Genomic DNA, 20,000 nt, shown 5'->3' on the forward strand with positions numbered 1-20,000 from the left:
TCTTTAGAACACACAGTCTTTAGAACACAGTCTTTAGAACACAGTCTTTATAACACACAGTCGTTATAACACACAGTCTTTATAACACAGTCTTTATAAAAACACAATCTTTATAACACACAGTCTTTATAACACACAGTCTTTATAACACACAGTCTTTATAAAACACAGTCTTTATAACACACAGTCTTTATAAAACACAGTCTTTATAACACACAGTCTTTATAAAACACAGTCTTTATAACACACAGTCTTTATAACACACAGTCTTTATAAAACACAGTTTTTATAACACACAGTCTTTATAAAACACAGTCTTTATAACACACAGTTTTTATAACACACAGTCTTTATAAAACACAGTCTTTATAACACACAGTCTTTATAAAACACAGTCTTTATAACACACAGTCTTTATAACACACAGTCTTTATAAAACACAGTCTTTATAACACACAGTCTTTATAACACACAGTCTTTATAACACACAGTCTTTATAAAACACAGTCTTTATAACACACAGTCTTTATAAAACACAGTCTTTATAAAACACAGTCTTTATAACACACAGTCTTTATAAAACACAGTCTTTATAACACACAGTCTTTATAACACAGTCTTTATAAAACACAATCTTTATAACACAGTCTTTAGAACACACAGTCTTTAGAACACAGTCTTTAGAACACAGTCTTTATAACACACAGTCGTTATAACACACAGTCTTTATAACACAGTCTTTATAAAAACACAATCTTTATAACACACAGTCTTTATAACACACAGTCTTTATAACACACAGTCTTTATAAAACACAGTCTTTATAACACACAGTCTTTATAACACACAGTTTTTATAAACACAGTCTTTATAACACACAGTCTTTATAACACAGTCTTTATAACACACAGTCTTTATAAACACAGTCTTTATAACACACAGTCTTTATAAAACACAGTCTTTATAACACACAGTCTTTATAAAACACAGTCTTTATAACACACAGTCTTTATAAAACACAGTCTTTATAACACAGTCTTTATAAAACACAGTCTTTATAAAACACAGTCTTTATAACACACAGTTTTTATAACACACAGTCTTTATAAAACACAGTCTTTATAACACACAGTTTTTATAACACACAGTCTTTATAATACACAGTCTTTATAACACACAGTTTTTATAAAACACAGTCTTTATAACACACAGTCTTTATAAAACACAGTCTTTATAACACACAGTCTTTATAACACACAGTCTTTATAACACACAGTCTTTATAACACACAGTCTTTATAAAACACAGTCTTTATAACACACAGTCTTTATAAAACACAGTCTTTATAAAACACAGTCTTTATAACACACAGTCTTTATAAAACACAGTCTTTATAACACAGTCTTTATAAAACACAATCTTTATAACACACAGTCTTTATAACACAGTCTTTAGAACACACAGTCTTTAGAACACACAGTCTTTAGAACACAGTCTTTAGAACACAGTCTTTATAACACACAGTCGTTATAACACACAGTCTTTATAACACAGTCTTTATAAAAACACAATCTTTATAACACACAGTCTTAATAACACACAGTTTTTATAACACACAGTTTTTATAAAACACAGTCTTTATAAAACACAGTCTTTATAACACACAGTCTTTATAAAACACAGTCTTTATAACACACAGTCTTTATAACACACAGTCTTTATAAAACACAGTCTTTATAACACACAGTCTTTATAAAACACAGTCTTTATAACACACAGTCTTTATAACACACAGTCTTTATAAAACACAGTCTTTATAACACACAGTCTTTATAAAACACAGTCTTTATAACACACAGTCTTTATAACACAGTCTTTATAAAACACAATCTTTATACCCACACAGTCTTTATAACACAGTCTTTATAACACAGTCTTTATAACACACAGTCGTTATAACACAGTCTTTATAACACAGTCTTTATAACACGCAGTCGTTATAACACACAGTCTTTATAACACACAGTCTTTATAAGACAGTCTTTATAAAACACAATCTTTATAACACACAGTCTTTATAAAACACAGTCTTTATAACACAGTCTTTATAAAACACAGTCTTTATAAAACACAGTCTTTATAACACACAGTCTTTATAACACACAGTCTTTATAAAACACAGTCTTTATAACACACAGTCTTTATAAAACACAGTCTTTATAAAACACAGTCTTTATAACACACAGTCTTTATAACACAGTCTTTATAACACACAGTCTTTATAACACAGTCTTTATAAAACACAATCTTTATAACACACAGTCTTTATAACACACAGTCTTTAGAACACAGTCCTTATAACACACAGTCTTTATAAAACAGTCTTTATAAAACACAGTCTTTATAACACACAGTTTTTATAACACACAGTCTTTAGAACACACAGTCTTTATAACATACAGTCTTTATAACACAGTCTTTATAAAACACAATATTTATAACACAGTCTTTATAACACAGTCTTTAGAACACACACTCTTTAGAACACAGTCCTTATAACACACAGTCTTTATAAAACACAGTCTTTATAACACACAGTCTTTATAAAACACAGTCTTTATAACACACAGTTTTTATAACACACAGTCTTTAGAACACAGTCTTTAGAACACAGTCCTTATAACACACAGTCTTTATAAAACACAGTCTTTAGAACACACAGTCTTTATAACAAACAGTCTTTATAACAAACAGTCTTTATAACACACAGTCTTTAGAACAAACAGTCTTTATAACAAACAGTCTTTATAACACAGTCTTTATAAAACACAGTCTTTATAAAACACAGTCTTTATAAAACACAGTCTTTATAACACAATCTTTATAACAAACAGTCTTTATAACACACAGTCTTTATAACACACAGTCTTTATAACACACAGTCTTTATAACACAATCTTTATAACAAACAGTCTTTATAACACAATCTTTATAACAAACAGTCTTTATAAAACACAGTCTTTATAAAACACAGTCTTTATAACACAATCTTTTATAACAAACAGTCTTTATAACACACAGTCTTTATACACACAGAAGATCTGGACACTAAGTGACCGAGTGGAAGAAAGAAAGTTCTGTATCAGTTGTACACTTTCACCTTTAGTGTTCAGGTTGGAAAGATCAGACACCAGAGCTCCTCATTAAATATTAACACTGCGACTAATGGAGCTTCTGTACAGAAACAACCACAAAGTCACTCCATCATCATCATCATCATCATCATCATCATCAGCACCAGCATCATGTCCATCCTCATATCAGTTCATCCATCCATCATCACCTATTTATTCATCATCAATTATCGTCACTGGTATGTCAATCCATCAATCATCCATCATATCATCATTACATCCAGCTATCCATTATCATATCATCCATCCATCCATCCATCCATCCATCCATCCATTATCATATCATCCCTCCATCTGTCCGTCTGTCCGTCCGTCCGTCCATCCATCCATCCATCTATCATGCATCCATCAAAAAATCCATTATCATATTAGCCCATCTATCTATCTATCTATCTATCTATCTATCTATCTATCTATCTATCTATCTATCTATCTATCTATCTATCTATCTATCTATCTGTCTGTCTATTTATCTATCTGTCTGTCATCATCATCATCTTCTTCATCATTATATCCAACTATCCATCTTCATATCATGCATCCTCAGCAGCTCAGGGGTTAAGGGCATCTTGGTGTGGGTGGGATTCGAACTCATGACCTTTGGATCCAAAGTCCAACAGCTTAACCACTAAGCTTTCACCTCCTGATATATCATATCAATCCATCATCAGCATATTAATTCATCCATCCATCCATTGTGATATCAACTATCCATCATCATCATCTTCATCATCTTCATCCTCATCATCGTCCATTTATTCCTTTATAAATATCCAATCCCTCCATCCATGATCACAGTGTTACAGTGCAGTTCTGTGCCTAAATAAACACTTTATATCTCATATTCACTTTATTCCCGTTATATATCTTTATATATTTATATGTTTGTGAGGATTAAATCTCAGTAGCTGTTTCATCTGATGCTGTACAGGAAGTCCTGGTTCTCCCTGTGGAATATGGAAAATACATCCGCCTGGATTGGATAACTTCCCATTAGTGTATATATCTCTCTCTCTCTCTCACACACACACACACACACACACACACACACACACACACACACACACACACAGACAGAATTGTTTAAACAGTAGTTATTTCTATAATTAATATAAAAGTTAGAATGACATCAAAGTACCAACAAATCACAGTGATATTTTTAGGTTGTTTCGTCCAGTTCACAAAGTGGAACAGTAGAAGTGTGTGTGTGTGTGTGTGTGTGTGTGTGTGTGTGTGTGTGTGTGTGTGTGTGTGTGTGTGTGTGTGTCTGTGTGTGTGAGATTTTCCTGGTTACAGTAAAGTGTGTATAAACACTCCGCTGTGTTGCAGCTCGTCTCAGACAGGACTGTTCCATCTCTGAAATGGAGGGGGGGACACACTTAACCTCTCTCCCCATCGTAATGTGCAGTTGGAGCGGCCTGTTTTTTTCATATTACACAGAATAGTGTGTGTGTGTGTGTGTGTGTGTGTGTGTGTGTGTGTGTGTGTGTGTGTGGTGCAGCAGGGTGTGTACAGGATTATAACGGGTTAACTACGCGGTCCACTCCTTCACTAATTTTAGGCAAGAAAATAACAGAGAGAGGGAGAGAGAGAGAGAGAGAGAGAGAGAGAGAGAGAGAGAGAGAGAGAGAGAGAGGAAAAAAAAGATGGATAGAGAAAAAAGAGAGACAGAGTGCATGAGGTCAGATTATCCACTTGGTACGACCTGGACTGTCCCAAACACACAGAAAGGTGTGGGATGATTAGTTAAATCTCCTCTCACACACACACACACACACAAACATACACACACACACACACACACACACACACACACACAATGTGAGAAGAAGAGGGGTTTATTGCCTATGGCAGTTCAGCACATGACGAAGTGACCTACATAATGTACAAGACTTATTCTCCCTCACACACACACACACACACACACACACACACACACACACACACACACACACACACACACACACACTACATACCAGACTGTATGATATCAGACATCTCTCTTTCTCTCTTTCTTTCTCCCTCTGGCTTTAACTTCCTGTTTCTGCTTCACTGTTTTGGACACACACACACACACACACACACACACACACACACACACACACAATTGCAAGGTCACAGAGGAGAACTGGAACTGCTTTGTTGTCTGCTCATACAGACACACTCAGAACCATCATCACTCATCTATGTGTGTGTGTGTGTGTGTGTGTGTGTGTGTGAGAGAGAGAGAGAGAGAGAGAGAGAGCGAGAGAGAGAGAGAGAGAGAGAGAGAGAGAGGATGTAGACACTGCAGGAGGGTGTGTGAGAGGTGAGCTGTGCATGACTCGTGTAGGCTACACCTGACTCTCTCTCTCTCTCACACACACACACACACACACACACACACACACACCAGACGGGCAGTAATGCTGAAAAGATTGAGTGATACAGTGAGATTTGGTAGATGCCATTAAAACTGTAACACTAGACAACACACACTGCCTGCAGTGTCTTTACTGTACACTCTATTACACACACACACACACACACACACACACACGCACATATACACACACACACGCACACAGTACAGGGAGAAAGTAGGTCATGGGATGATGCATTGGGTCACTCATTGTGCTTCTCTCTTTGTCTCTATCTATCTATCTATCTATCTATCTATCTATCTATCTATCTATCTATCTATCTATCTATCTATCTATCTATCTATCTATCTATCTATCTTCCAGTCTGCTTGTCTCTTTGTCTGTCTGTTTATGTGTCTTTTTTGTTGTCTGTCTGTTTCTGTGTCTGTCTTTTTGTTTACCTTTGTCATGTTCTTTCTCTTCGTCTCTTTGTCTTTGTTTCTTCTTTTTCTGTTTGTCTTTTCCTTTATGTATCTGTCTCTCTGCGTCTTCTTCCTGTTGTCTCTCTGCGTCTCAGTAATTGTGTAATCTGTAATGAATAGTAATGAAGTCTGATGAAGGTCTGATCTATGCAGTCTAATGGATCAGGTTGGAGTTCATCTGTATGAAAGATCAGCGAGGGCCCTCAGAAATGATGGCATATCTTCACACGCTTATAATCAGTATGAGAACCCGATCAGGACTCAGGAAGTGTTTAGTAAAGTGATCCCTGGTATAATAACGTGACATGGGTTACTATAGCAACAGCTCGTACGCCGGACGCCGTGATGACCAGAAACGTGTTAGGGTTTTGTGATTCCGCCGCAGGTAATTGGTGTAAAGACAGAAGTGTTTATGTACAGACGTGTGTCATGAAGTCCCACCTCTCGTCCCTGACATCTCCTCGTTCAAGATGTTCCTGAAAAAACTCTTTACCTTGAAACCTCATCATGAGCAGTGCAGAGCTTCCATACGCAGATCGATCCTGCAATTAAATACCAGCTTTATATCGACTCTGGAATCGATACTGACTCGGGGAATGTAACCGGAAACCAGCGTCTCCTTTATAAAGATCTGCTCTGATCGAAGTCTCTTACAGTCTTCATTTACTTCACTCACACACACACACACACACACACACACACACACACACACACACACACACACACACTATATTGCCAAATGTTTGTGGACACATTAGTATAAGATTGTTATTTGCTTGTTTTTGAACATCCAATTCCACACTAAGTCTTCATTGGTTCTTATAATAACCTCCATTCTTCTGGGAAGATGTTCTCCTAGATTTCATGGAGATTTTGTGGGGATTCATCCAGCTACAAGGGTGTCAGGTAGTGATGTAGGTGATGTAAGGAGGCCTGCGGTGCAGTCAGTGTTCATATTTATCCTAAAAGTGTTCAATAGGGTTTACAGCAGGAGAACATCCACACACTTTCAACCCATGGAAAGCAGAACTCCATGGAGCTAGCTTTGTGTGCAGGAGCATTGCCATATGGAACTAGACCTGGAAGGTGGAACTCTGTATTCTGATTAGATAGTGTGTGTGGGGGTTCATCAGGGTAGTCCTGTTATTCCAGTCCTCTGTCTGCTTGTTTATGTATGTGTGTGTTGCATTTGTGTGTGTGTGGGTTAGGGATGTTCCAGCCAACACTGGATTAAACCATCATGTGTTTATTATGTTACTGTATAACAGACACACACACACACACACACACACACACACACACACACACACAGTTTGAAAAGGTTCTGTGTTGAATAAAACCGGAACTAGAGCTTAGAAAATCCATTAAAGGTGTGAAACCCGACACAAGGAACTTTCCTTAAGTAAATAAGTGTTTATTAAATTTCATGAATCATCGTGTACAGCTGCATCACACAGCACAGGAACGACATCACACACCAAACCAACCTGCTGCATCACACACCAAACATTAGCGTTAACTAAAGCTTCTGTGGCTAATTGTCTATTACTGTGTGTCAGTGTATATTAATGTCTATTAGTGTGTATAAGTGTATATTAGTGTATCAGTGTATATCAGTGTAAATTAGTGTAATAGTGTATATTAGTGTGTATCAGTGTAAATTAGTGTATCAGTGTATATTAGTGTGTATCAGTGTGTATCAGTGTGTATTAGTGTGTATCAGTGTGTATCAGTGTGTATTAGTGTGTATTAGTGTATATCAGTGTATATTAGTGTAATAGTGTATATTAGTGTGTATCAGTGTATATTAGTGTGTATCAGTGTGTATTAGTGTAATAGTGTGTATTAGTGTGTATCAGTGTATATTAGTGTAATAGTGTATATTAGTGTAATAGTGTATATTAGTGTGTATCAGTGTATATTAGTGTAACAGTGTGTATTAGTGTGTATCAGTGTGTATTAGTGTAATAGTGTATATTAGTGTGTATCAGTGTATATTAGTGTAACAGTGTGTATTAGTGTGTATCAGTGTGTATTAGTGTAATAGTGTGTATTAGTGTGTATTAGTGTATATTAGTGTAATAGTGTATATTAGTGTGTATCAGTGTATATTAGTGTGTATCAGTGTATATTAGTGTAACAGTGTGTATCAGTGTCTATTAGTGTAATAGTGTGTATCAGTGTGTATTAGTGTGTATCAGTGTATATTAGTGTAATAGTGTGTATTAGTGTGTATCAGTGTGTATTAGTGTAATAGTGTGTATTAGTGTGTATCAGTGTATATCAGTGTATATTAGTGTGTAACAGTGTATATTAGTGTAATATTGTATATTAGTGTGTATCAGTGTCTATTAGTGTAATAGTGTGTATCAGTGTGTATTAGTGTGTATCAGTGTGTATCAGTGTGTATTAGTGTATATCAGTGTATATTAGTGTAATAGTGTATATTAGTGTGTATCAGTGTATATTAGTGTGTATCAGTGTGTATTAGTGTAATAGTGTGTATTAGTGTGTATCAGTGTATATTAGTGTAATAGTGTATATTAGTGTAATAGTGTATATTAGTGTGTATCAGTGTATATTAGTGTAACAGTGTGTATTAGTGTGTATCAGTGTGTATTAGTGTAATAGTGTATATTAGTGTGTATCAGTGTATATTAGTGTAACAGTGTGTATTAGTGTGTATCAGTGTGTATTAGTGTAATAGTGTGTATTACTGTGTATTAGTGTATATTAGTGTAATAGTGTATATTAGTGTGTATCAGTGTATATTAGTGTGTATCAGTGTATATTAGTGTAACAGTGTGTATCAGTGTCTATTAGTGTAATAGTGTGTATCAGTGTGTATTAGTGTGTATCAGTGTATATTAGTGTAATAGTGTGTATTAGTGTGTATCAGTGTGTATTAGTGTAATAGTGTGTATTAGTGTGTATCAGTGTATATCAGTGTATATTAGTGTGTAACAGTGTATATTAGTGTAATATTGTATATTAGTGTGTATCAGTGTCTATTAGTGTAATAGTGTGTATCAGTGTGTATTAGTGTGTATCAGTGTGTATTAGTGTGTATTAGTGTATATCAGTGTATATGAGTGTAATAGTGTATATTAGTGTGTATCAGTGTATATTAGTGTAACAGTGTATATTAGTGTGTATCAGTGTATATTAGTGTAATAGTGTGTATTAGTGTGTATCAGTGTGTATTAGTGTAATAGTGTGTATTAGTGTGTATCAGTGTATATTAGTGTAATAGTGTGTATTAGTGTGTATCAGTGTGTATTAGTGTGTATTAGTGTATATCAGTGTATATTAGTGTATATCAGTGTATATTAGTGTGTATCAGTGTATATTAGTGTAATATTGTATATTAGTGTGTATCAGTGTCTATTAGTGTAATAGTGTGTATCAGTGTGTATTAGTGTGTATCAGTGTATATTAGTGTAATAGTGTGTATTAGTGTGTATCAGTGTGTATTAGTGTGTATTAGTGTATATCAGTGTATATTAGTGTGTATCAGTGTATATTAGTGTAATATTGTATATTAGTGTGTATCAGTGTCTATTAGTGTAATAGTGTGAATCAGTGTGTATTAGTGTGTATCAGTGTATATTAGTGTGTATCAGTGTGTATTAGTGTGTATCAGTGTGGATTAGTGTAATAGTGTGTATCAGTGTATATTAGTGTGTATCAGTGTGTATTAGTGTGTATCAGTGTGGATTAGTGTAATAGTGTGTATCAGTGTGTATTAGTGTGTATCAGTGTGGATTAGTGTAATAGTGTGTATTAGTGTGTATCAGTGTGGATTAGTGTAATAGTGTGTATCATTGTATATTAGTGTGTATCAGTGTGTATTAGTGTGTATCAGTGTGGATTAGTGTAATAGTGTGTATCAGTGTGTATAAGTGTGTATCAGTGTATATTAGTGTGTATCAGTGTATATTAGTGTAACAGTGTGTATTAGTGTGTATCAGTGTGTATTAGTGTAATAGTGTGTATTAGTGTGTATCAGTGTGTATTAGTGTAATAGTGTGTATCAGTGTGTATTAGTGTGTATCAGTGTATATTAGTGTAATAGTGTATATTAGTGTGTATCAGTGTATATTAGTGTAACAGTGTGTATTAGTGTGTATCAGTGTGTATTAGTGTAACAGTGTGTATTAGTGTGTATCAGTGTGTATTAGTGTAATAGTGTGTATCAGTGTGTATTAGTGTGTATCAGTGTGGATTAGTGTAATAGTGTGTATCAGTGTATATTAGTGTGTATCAGTGTGTATTAGTGTGTATCAGTGTGTATTAGTGTGTATCAGTGTGAATTAGTGTAATAGTGTGTATCAGTGTGTATTAGTGTAATAGTGTATATCAGTGTATATTAGTGTGTATCAGTGTATATTAGTGTAATAGTGTGTATCAGTGTGTATTAGTGTGTATCAGTGTATATTAGTGTAATAGTGTGTATTAGTGTGTATCAGTGTGTATTAGTGTGTATTAGTGTATATCAGTGTATATTAGTGTGTATCAGTGTATATTAGTGTAATATTGTATATTAGTGTGTATCAGTGTCTATTAGTGTAATAGTGTGTATCAGTGTGTATTAGTGTGTATCAGTGTATATTAGTGTGTATCAGTGTGTATCAGTGTGGATTAGTGTAATAGTGTGTATCAGTGTATATTAGTGTGTATCAGTGTGTATTAGTGTGTATCAGTGTGGATTAGTGTAATAGTGTGTATCAGTGTATATTAGTGTGTATCAGTGTGTATTAGTGTGTATCAGTGTGGATTAGTGTAATAGTGTGTATCAGTGTGTATTAGTGTGTATCAGTGTGGATTAGTGTAATAGTGTGTATTAGTGTGTATCAGTGTGGATTAGTGTAATAGTGTGTATCAGTGTATATTAGTGTCTATCAGTGTGTATTAGTGTGTATCAGTGTGGATTAGTGTAATAGTGTGTATCAGTGTGTATTAGTGTGTATCAGTGTATATTAGTGTGTATCAGTGTATATTAGTGTAACAGTGTGTATTAGTGTGTATCAGTGTGTATTAGTGTAATAGTGTGTATTAGTGTGTATCAGTGTGTATTAGTGTAATAGTGTGTATCAGTGTGTATTAGTGTGTATCAGTGTATATTAGTGTAATAGGGTATATTAGTGTGGATCAGTGTATATTAGTGTAACAGTGTGTATTAGTGTGTATCAGTGTGTATTAGTGTAATAGTGTGTATCAGTGTGTATTAGTGTGTATCAGTGTGGATTAGTGTAATAGTGTGTATCAGTGTATATTAGTGTGTATCAGTGTGTATTAGTGTGTATCAGTGTGGATTAGTGTAATAGTGTGTATCAGTGTGTATTAGTGTGTATCAGTGTATATTAGTGTAATAGTGCATATTAGTGTGTATCAGTGTATATTAGTGTTACAGTGTGTATTAGTGTGTATCAGTGTGTATTAGTGTAATAGTGTGTATTAGTGTGTATCAGTGTATATTAGTGTAATAGTGTATATTAGTGTGTATCAGTGTATATTAGTGTAATAGTGTATATTAGTGTGTATCAGTGTATATTAGTGTAACAGTGTGTATTAGTGTGTATCAGTGTGTATTAGTGTAATAGTGTGTATTAGTGTGTATCAGTGTATATTAGTGTAATAGTGTATATTAGTGTGTATCAGTGTATATTAGTGTAACAGTGTGTATTAGTGTGTATCAGTGTGTATTAGTGTAACAGTGTGTATTAGTGTGTATCAGTGTGTATTAGTGTAATAGTGTGTATCAGTGTGTATTAGTGTGTATCAGTGTGGATTAGTGTAATAGTGTGTATCAGTGTATATTAGTGTGTATCAGTGTGTATTAGTGTGTATCAGTGTGGATTAGTGTAATAGTGTGTATCAGTGTGTATTAGTGTGTATCAGTGTATATTAGTGTAATAGTGTATATTAGTGTGTATCAGTGTATATTAGTGTAACAGTGTGTATTAGTGTGTATCAGTGTGTATTAGTGTAATAGTGTGTATTAGTGTGTATCAGTGTATATTAGTGTAATAGTGTATATTAGTGTGTATCAGTGTATATTAGTGTAATAGTGTATATTAGTGTGTATCAGTGTATATTAGTGTAACAGTGTGTATTAGTGTGTATCAGTGTGTATTAGTGTAATAGTGTGTATTAGTGTGTATCAGTGTATATTAGTGTAATAGTGTATATTAGTGTGTATCAGTGTATATTAGTGTAATAGTGTATATTAGTGTGTATCAGTGTATATTAGTGTAACAGTGTGTATCAGTGTCTATTAGTGTAATAGTGTGTATCAGTGTGTATTAGTGTGTATCAGTGTATATTAGTGTAATAGTGTGTATTAGTGTGTATCAGTGTGTATTAGTGTAATAGTGTGTATTAGTGTGTATCAGTGTATATTAGTGTAATAGTGTGTATTAGTGTGTATTAGTGTGTATTAGTGTATATCAGTGTATATTAGTGTGTATCAGTGTATATTAGTGTAATATTGTATATTAGTGTGTATCAGTGTCTATTAGTGTAATAGTGTGTATCAGTGTGTATTAGTGTGTATCAGTGTGTATTAGTGTGTATTAGTGTATATCAGTGTATATTAGTGTAATAGTGTATATTAGTGTGTATCAGTGTGTATTAGTGTGTATCAGTGTATATTAGTGTAATAGTGTGTATTAGTGTGTATAAGTGTATATTAGTGTAATAGTGTGTATTAGTGTGTATCAGTGTGTATTAGTGTAATAGTGTGTATTAGTGTGTATCAGTGTATATTAGTGTAATAGTGTGTATTAGTGTGTATTAGTGTATATCAGTGTGTATTAGTGTATATCAGTGTATATTAGTGTGTATCAGTGTATATTAGTGTAATATTGTATATTAGTGTGTATCAGTGTCTATTAGTGTAATAGTGTGTATCAGTGTGTATTAGTGTGTATCAGTGTATATTAGTGTGTATCAGTGTGTATTAGTGTGTATCAGTGTGGATTAGTGTAATAGTGTGTATCAGTGTATATTAGTGTGTATCAGTGTGTATTAGTGTGTATCAGTGTGGATTAGTGTAATAGTGTGTATCAGTGTGTATTAGTGTGTATCAGTGTGGATTAGTGTAATAGTGTGTATTAGTGTGTATCAGTGTATATTAGTGTAATAGTGTGTATTAGTGTGTATCAGTGTGTATTAGTGTATATTAGTGTATATCAGTGTATATTAGTGTGTATCAGTGTATATTAGTGTAATAGTGTGTATCAGTGTGTATTAGTGTGTATCAGTGTATATTAGTGTGATAGTGTGTATTAGTGTGTATCAGTGTATATTAGTGTAATAGTGTGTATTAGTGTGTATCAGTGTGTATTAGTGTATATCAGTGTATATTAGTGTGTATCAGTGTATATTAGTGTAATAGTGTGTATCAGTGTGTATTAGTGTGTATCAGTGTATATTAGTGTGTATCAGTGTATATTAGTGTGTATCAGTGTATATAAGTGTAATAGTGTGTATCAGTGTGTATTAGTGTGTATCAGTGTATATTAGTGTGTATCAGTGTGTATTAGTGTGTATCAGTGTGGATTAGTGTAATAGTGTGTATCAGTGCATATTAGTGTGTATCAGTGTGTATTAGTGTGTATCAGTGTGGATTAGTGTGTATCAGTGTGGATTAGTGTAATAGTGTGTATCAGTGTATATTAGTGTGTATCAGTGTATATTAGTGTAATAGTGTGTATTAGTGTGTATCAGTGTGTATTAGTGTATATCAGTGTATATTAGTGTAATAGTGTATATTAGTGTGTATCAGTGTATATTAGTGTAATAGTGTATATTAGTGTGTATCAGTGTATATTAGTGTAACAGTGTGTATCAGTGTCTATTAGTGTAATAGTGTGTATCAGTGTGTATTAGTGTGTATCAGTGTATATTAGTGTAATAGTGTGTATTAGTGTGTATCAGTGTGTATTAGTGTAATAGTGTGTATTAGTGTGTATCAGTGTATATTAGTGTAATAGTGTGTATTAGTGTGTATTAGTGTGTATTAGTGTATATCAGTGTATATTAGTGTGTATCAGTGTATATTAGTGTAATATTGTATATTAGTGTGTATCAGTGTCTATTAGTGTAATAGTGTGTATCAGTGTGTATTAGTGTGTATCAGTGTGTATTAGTGTGTATTAGTGTATATCAGTGTATATTAGTGTAATAGTGTATATTAGTGTGTATCAGTGTGTATTAGTGTGTATCAGTGTATATCAGTGTAATAGTGTGTATTAGTGTGTATCAGTGTATATTAGTGTAATAGTGTGTGTTAGTGTGTATCAGTGTGTATTAGTGTATATCAGTGTATATTAGTGTGTATCAGTGTATATTAGTGTAATATTGTATATTAGTGTGTATCAGTGTCTATTAGTGTAATAGTGTGTATCAGTGTGTATTAGTGTGTATCAGTGTATATTAGTGTGATAGTGTGTATTAGTGTGTATCAGTGTATATTAGTGTAATAGTGTGTATTAGTGTGTATCAGTGTGTATTAGTGTATATCAGTGTATATTAGTGTGTATCAGTGTATATTAGTGTGTATCAGTGTGTATTAGTGTGTATCAGTGTGGATTAGTGTAATAGTGTGTATCAGTGTGTATTAGTGTGTATCAGTGTGGATTAGTGTAATAGTGTGTATCAGTGTGTATTAGTGTGTATCAGTGTGGATTAGTGTAATAGTGTGTATCAGTGTGTATTAGTGTGTATCAGTGTGGATTAGTGTAATAGTGTGTATCAGTGTGTATTAGTGTGTATCAGTGTATATTAGTGTGTATCAGTGTGTATTAGTGTGTATCAGTGTGGATTAGTGTAATAGTGTGTATCAGTGTGTATTAGTGTGTATCAGTGTGGATTAGTGTAATAGTGTGTATCAGTGTGTATTAGTGTGTATCAGTGTGGATTAGTGTAATAGTGTGTATCAGTGTGTATTAGTGTGTATCAGTGTGGATTAGTGTAATAGTGTGTATCAGTGTGTATTAGTATATTAGTGTGTATCAGTGTATATTAGTGTGTATCAGTGTGTATTAGTGTGTATCAGTGTGGATTAGTGTAATCGTGTGTATCAGTGTGTATTAGTGTGTATCAGTGTGGATTAGTGTAATAGTGTGTATCAGTGTGTATTAGTGTATTAGTGTGTATCAGTGTATATTAGTGTGTATCAGTGTGTATTAGTGTGTATCAGTGTGGATTAGTGTAATAGTGTGTATCAGTGTGTATTAGTGTGTATCAGTGTGGATTAGTGTAATAGTGTGTATCAGTGTGTATTAGTGTGTATCAGTGTGGATTAGTGTAATAGTGTGTATCAGTGTGTATTAGTGTGTATCAGTGTGGATTAGTGTAATAGTGTGTATCAGTGTGTATTAGTGTATTAGTGTGTATCAGTGTATATTAGTGTGTATCAGTGTGTATTAGTGTGTATCAGTGTGGATTAGTGTAATAGTGTGTATCAGTGTGTATTAGTGTGTATCAGTGTGGATTAGTGTAATAGTGTGTATCAGTGTGTATTAGTGTGTATCAGTGTGGATTAGTGTAATAGTGTGTATCAGTGTGTATTAGTGTGTATCAGTGTGGATTAGTGTAATAGTGTGTATCAGTGTGTATTAGTGTATTAGTGTGTATCAGTGTATATTAGTGTGTATCAGTGTGTATTAGTGTGTATCAGTGTGGATTAGTGTAATAGTGTGTATCAGTGTGTATTAGTGTGTATTAGTGTGTATCAGTGTGGATTAGTGTGTATTAGTGTATTAGTGTGTATCAGTGTATATTAGTGTGTATCAGTGTGTATTAGTGTGTATCAGTGTGGATTAGTGTAATAGTGTGTATCAGTGTGTATTAGTGTGTATCAGTGTGGATTAGTGTAATAGTGTGTATCAGTGTGTATTAGTGTGTATCAGTGTGGATTAGTGTAATAGTGTGTATCAGTGTGTATTAGTGTGTATCAGTGTGGATTAGTGTAATAGTGTGTATCAGTGTGTATTAGTGTATTAGTGTGTATCAGTGTATATTAGTGTGTATCAGTGTGTATTAGTGTGTATCAGTGTGGATTAGTGTAATAGTGTGTATCAGTGTATATTAGTGTGTATCAGTGTGTATTAGTGTGTATCAGTGTATATTAGTGTAATAGTGTGTATCAGTGTGTATTAGTGTGTATCAGTGTATATTAGTGTAATAGTGTGTATTAGTGTGTATCAGTGTGTATTAGTGTATATCAGTGTATATTAGTGTGTATCAGTGTATATTAGTGTGTATCAGTGTGTATCAGTGTGTATAAGTGTGTATCAGTGTATATTAGTGTGTATCAGTGTGTATTAGTGTGTATCAGTGTGGATTAGTGTAATAGTGTGTATCAGTGTATATTAGTGTGTATCAGTGTGTATTAGTGTGTATCAGTGTGGATTAGTGTAATAGTGTGTATCAGTGTGTATTAGTGTGTATCAGTATGGATTAGTGTAATAGTGTGTATCAGTGTGTATTAGTGTGTATCAGTGTGGATTAGTGTAATAGTGTGTATCAGTGTGTATTAGTGTGTATCAGTGTGGATTAGTGTAATAGTGTGTATCAGTGTGTATTAGTGTGTATCAGTGTATATTAGTGTAATAGTGTATATTAGTGTGTATCAGTGTGTTTAAGTGTGTATTAGTGTATATTAGTGTAATAGTGTATATTAGTGTGTATCAGTGTGTATTAGTGTGTATCAGTGTATATTAGTGTAATAGTGTATATTAGTGTGTATCAGTGTGTATTAGTGTGTATCAAAGTGTATCAGTGTATATTAGTGTAATAGTGTATATTAGTGTGTATCAGTGTCTATTAGTGTAATAGTGTGTATTAGTGTGTATTAGTGTATATCAGTGTGGATTAGTGTAATAGTGTGTATCAGTGTGTATTAGTGTGTATCAGTGTATATTAGTGTAATAGTGTATATTAGTGTGTATCAGTGTCTATTAGTGTAATAGTGTGTATTAGTGTATATCAGTGTGGATTAGTGTAATAGTGTGTATCAGTGTGTATTAGTGTGTATCAGTGTATATTAGTGTAATAGTGTATATTAGTGTGTATCAGTGTCTATTAGTGTAATAGTGTGTATTAGTGTATATCAGTGTGGATTAGTGTAATAGTGTGTATCAGTGTGTATTAGTGTGTATCAGTGTATATTAGTGTAATAGTGTATATTAGTGTGTATCAGTGTATATTAGTGTAATAGTGTGTATTAGTGTGTATTAGTGTGTATTAGTGTATATTAGTGTAATAGTGTGTATTAGTGTGTATCAGTGTATATTAGTGTAATAGTGTGTATTAGTGTGTATCAGTGTATATTAGTGTAATAGTGTATATTAGTGTGTATCAGTGTATATTAGTGTAATAGTGTGTATTAGTGTGTATCAGTGTATATTAGTGTAATAGTGTATATTAGTGTGTATCAGTGTATATTAGTGTAATAGTGTGTATTAGTGTGTATTAGTGTATATTAGTGTAATAGTGTGTATTAGTGTGTATCAGTGTATATTAGTGTAATAGTGTGTATTAGTGTGTATCAGTGTATATTAGTGTAATAGTGTATATTAGTGTGTATCAGTGTATATTAGTGTAATAGTGTGTATTAGTGTGTATCAGTGTATATTAGTGTAATAGTGTGTATTAGTGTGTATCAGTGTATATTAGTGTAATAGTGTGTATTAGTGTGTATCAGTGTATATTAGTGTAATAGTGTGTATTAGTGTGTATTAGTGTATATCAGTGTGTATCAGTGTGGATTAGTGTAATAGTATATATTTATGTGTATCAGTGCAGTAACATGAAGCTGTGGTTGGTATTGTTAGAGTATCTGTATCTGAATGCAGCAGTGTGTAGGAGAATCTGTGAGTGTGTGTGTGTGTGTGTGTGTGTGTGTGTGTGTGCGTTTCTTTAAAAAGTTCTAATCTCTCCTTGGAGAACTGGTCCTACATTCCTGCCCTGAGCTGGAGAGATGGTTTGTGTTGGCTGCAGGCCAGCTGTCCGATATCTGTCCTAGATCAGACCTCGTTTCTGAGCCTGCTGAAACTTTTCACAAAGCTGGCTCTCGGTCACGCCCTCTGTCTGTGTGTGTGTTTGTGTGTGTGTGTGTGTGTGTGTGTGTGTGTGTGTTACAGCACTTGAAATATCTCTTTACCTAGTACTCACACTATAGCTCTCTCTCTCTGATGCTCTAATTAGAACTGTATTTATGTTCCTGATGAATTTAAAATCTCGTTTCCCCAGAACAGTCTCGTCGTCTCGTCGTCCTTCCTTATCTACTTAGGAAAGGTCTCATCTCATTCTCTCCGTCTCTGATCTCAGATCAGCTCCTTTTTTCCTCACCCTGACCTCAGAGCACTGAATCAGATACACACACTATCTCCACCGATGTTCCCTGTGCTCCCCTTCCTCCTGCAGCTGGATGGCCGCTTTGTTCTTCTGGCTGCAGGAAACACAGAGACGAGCCAGAGCGATTAGCCTGCACACTCACACCCTGATAGGCTAACACACACACACACACACACACACACACACACACACACACACACACACACACACACACACACACACACACACACAGAGATTACTAAGAAATGAGAGAAACGGGGAAAAAAAGGATAACAGTATAAAAAAATCAGCAAGGTTTGAGTCTGGAGTGACGTTGTGGAAAGGTGTTTATCAGACTCTCTCAGATGGAAGGAGTTCTTTCTCTCTCGTTCTCTCTCTCTCTCACGGCCACCCACATGTTTGGTTTTCTGGTTGCTCACGGTAACCAGGTTAAGCCAAGCTTCACACAGCTATAACCCTAGAACATCATTTTCTCAACTGCGTCTTCTCCGTTCCATCACTACACTTTAACATGAGGATCACTTGATTGCCAGACGACCAATCAGACCAATTCGTGTGAGCCAATCAGATCGCAGCGTTCGGGATACTAAAGCTCGTGGCCAGAAATGTGAATCCAAATGATATGTCGGTTCTGCAATAATTAGATTTTATTATAAAGAGGTGAAGGAACCAGTTCCACTGCAGGAACCACGACACACTAACCGGGAGTCTGGGAGGGACTGGAGTGGGCGGAGCTTACTTTGAATATCTGTTAATTTTTTAAATGCAAGATTCTAGTGAATGATTTAGCATTTTTCAAGTTTTACTATCTAAGGAATACTATAGCGCCCCCATATGTTAGTGTGTGTGTGTGTGTGTGTGTGTGTGTGTGTGTGTGTGTGTGTGTGTGTGTGTGTGTGATTGCAGTCTTACATGAAGTGTGTGGACTTGTTTCTGTGTGACTCAGACAGAAGGCATCAGCACTTGTGTGTGGGTGTGTTTTTGTGTGTGATTGTGTGGGTGTGAGTGTGTGTGTTTATGTGTGTGAGTGTGTGTGTGTTTGTGTGTGTGTGGGTGTGCCTGCGTGTGTGTAAGACTGTAACAATGTCGCACAAGTGCGGCTTTAATGGCGATTAAGCAGAGTTAATTATAGAACGTCCAAAAGCTCTGAGCCGAAATTATCCTACACAACAATGTGGAAAGTGAGCACTACACACTGTCCCCCCCCACACACACACACACACACACACACATCAATAAATCATTACCTGAAGACGATTCAGAATCCACACCAATAAGAATTTAAATGAATCAGAATGACTCACAGAGAGACGTCTCAGAAAAACACATCCCTCATTAACGAGCTGTTCATGTTTTATATTTCCACAACTATGAATTAATTTATTTGATTGTTTGTTTGTTTATAATGTGTGTAAACAATACAGTTTGTCTTTATGGTGTGTTTGGTTGCGGTTGCAATGATGATGTTAATGTCCTTTCATACACCCGCTCTACAGAACGATGAGATCCGGGTTAACTCGTACTGTCGAACAGTATTCAGAGAGGGTGTGTGTGTTTGGGTATATGTGTGTTGTGTGTGTTGTGTGTGTTGTGTGTGTTGTGTGTGTGTGTGTGTG

At 34.6% G+C, this 20,000-nt stretch overlaps 1 protein-coding gene across 8 annotated transcripts in view; it reads left to right on the forward strand.

Annotated features, from left to right (window-relative positions):
* gas2l1 (growth arrest-specific 2 like 1) overlaps positions 1 to 20,000 on the forward strand; it is a 40,339-nt gene that overhangs the window by 6,543 nt on the left and 13,796 nt on the right. The gene's annotated exons all lie outside the window — the stretch shown is intronic.

Source organism: Silurus aristotelis, assembly GCF_946808225.1.
Source record: "Silurus aristotelis genome assembly, chromosome: 23".
In the NCBI taxonomy this organism is placed as follows: domain Eukaryota; kingdom Metazoa; phylum Chordata; class Actinopteri; order Siluriformes; family Siluridae; genus Silurus; species Silurus aristotelis.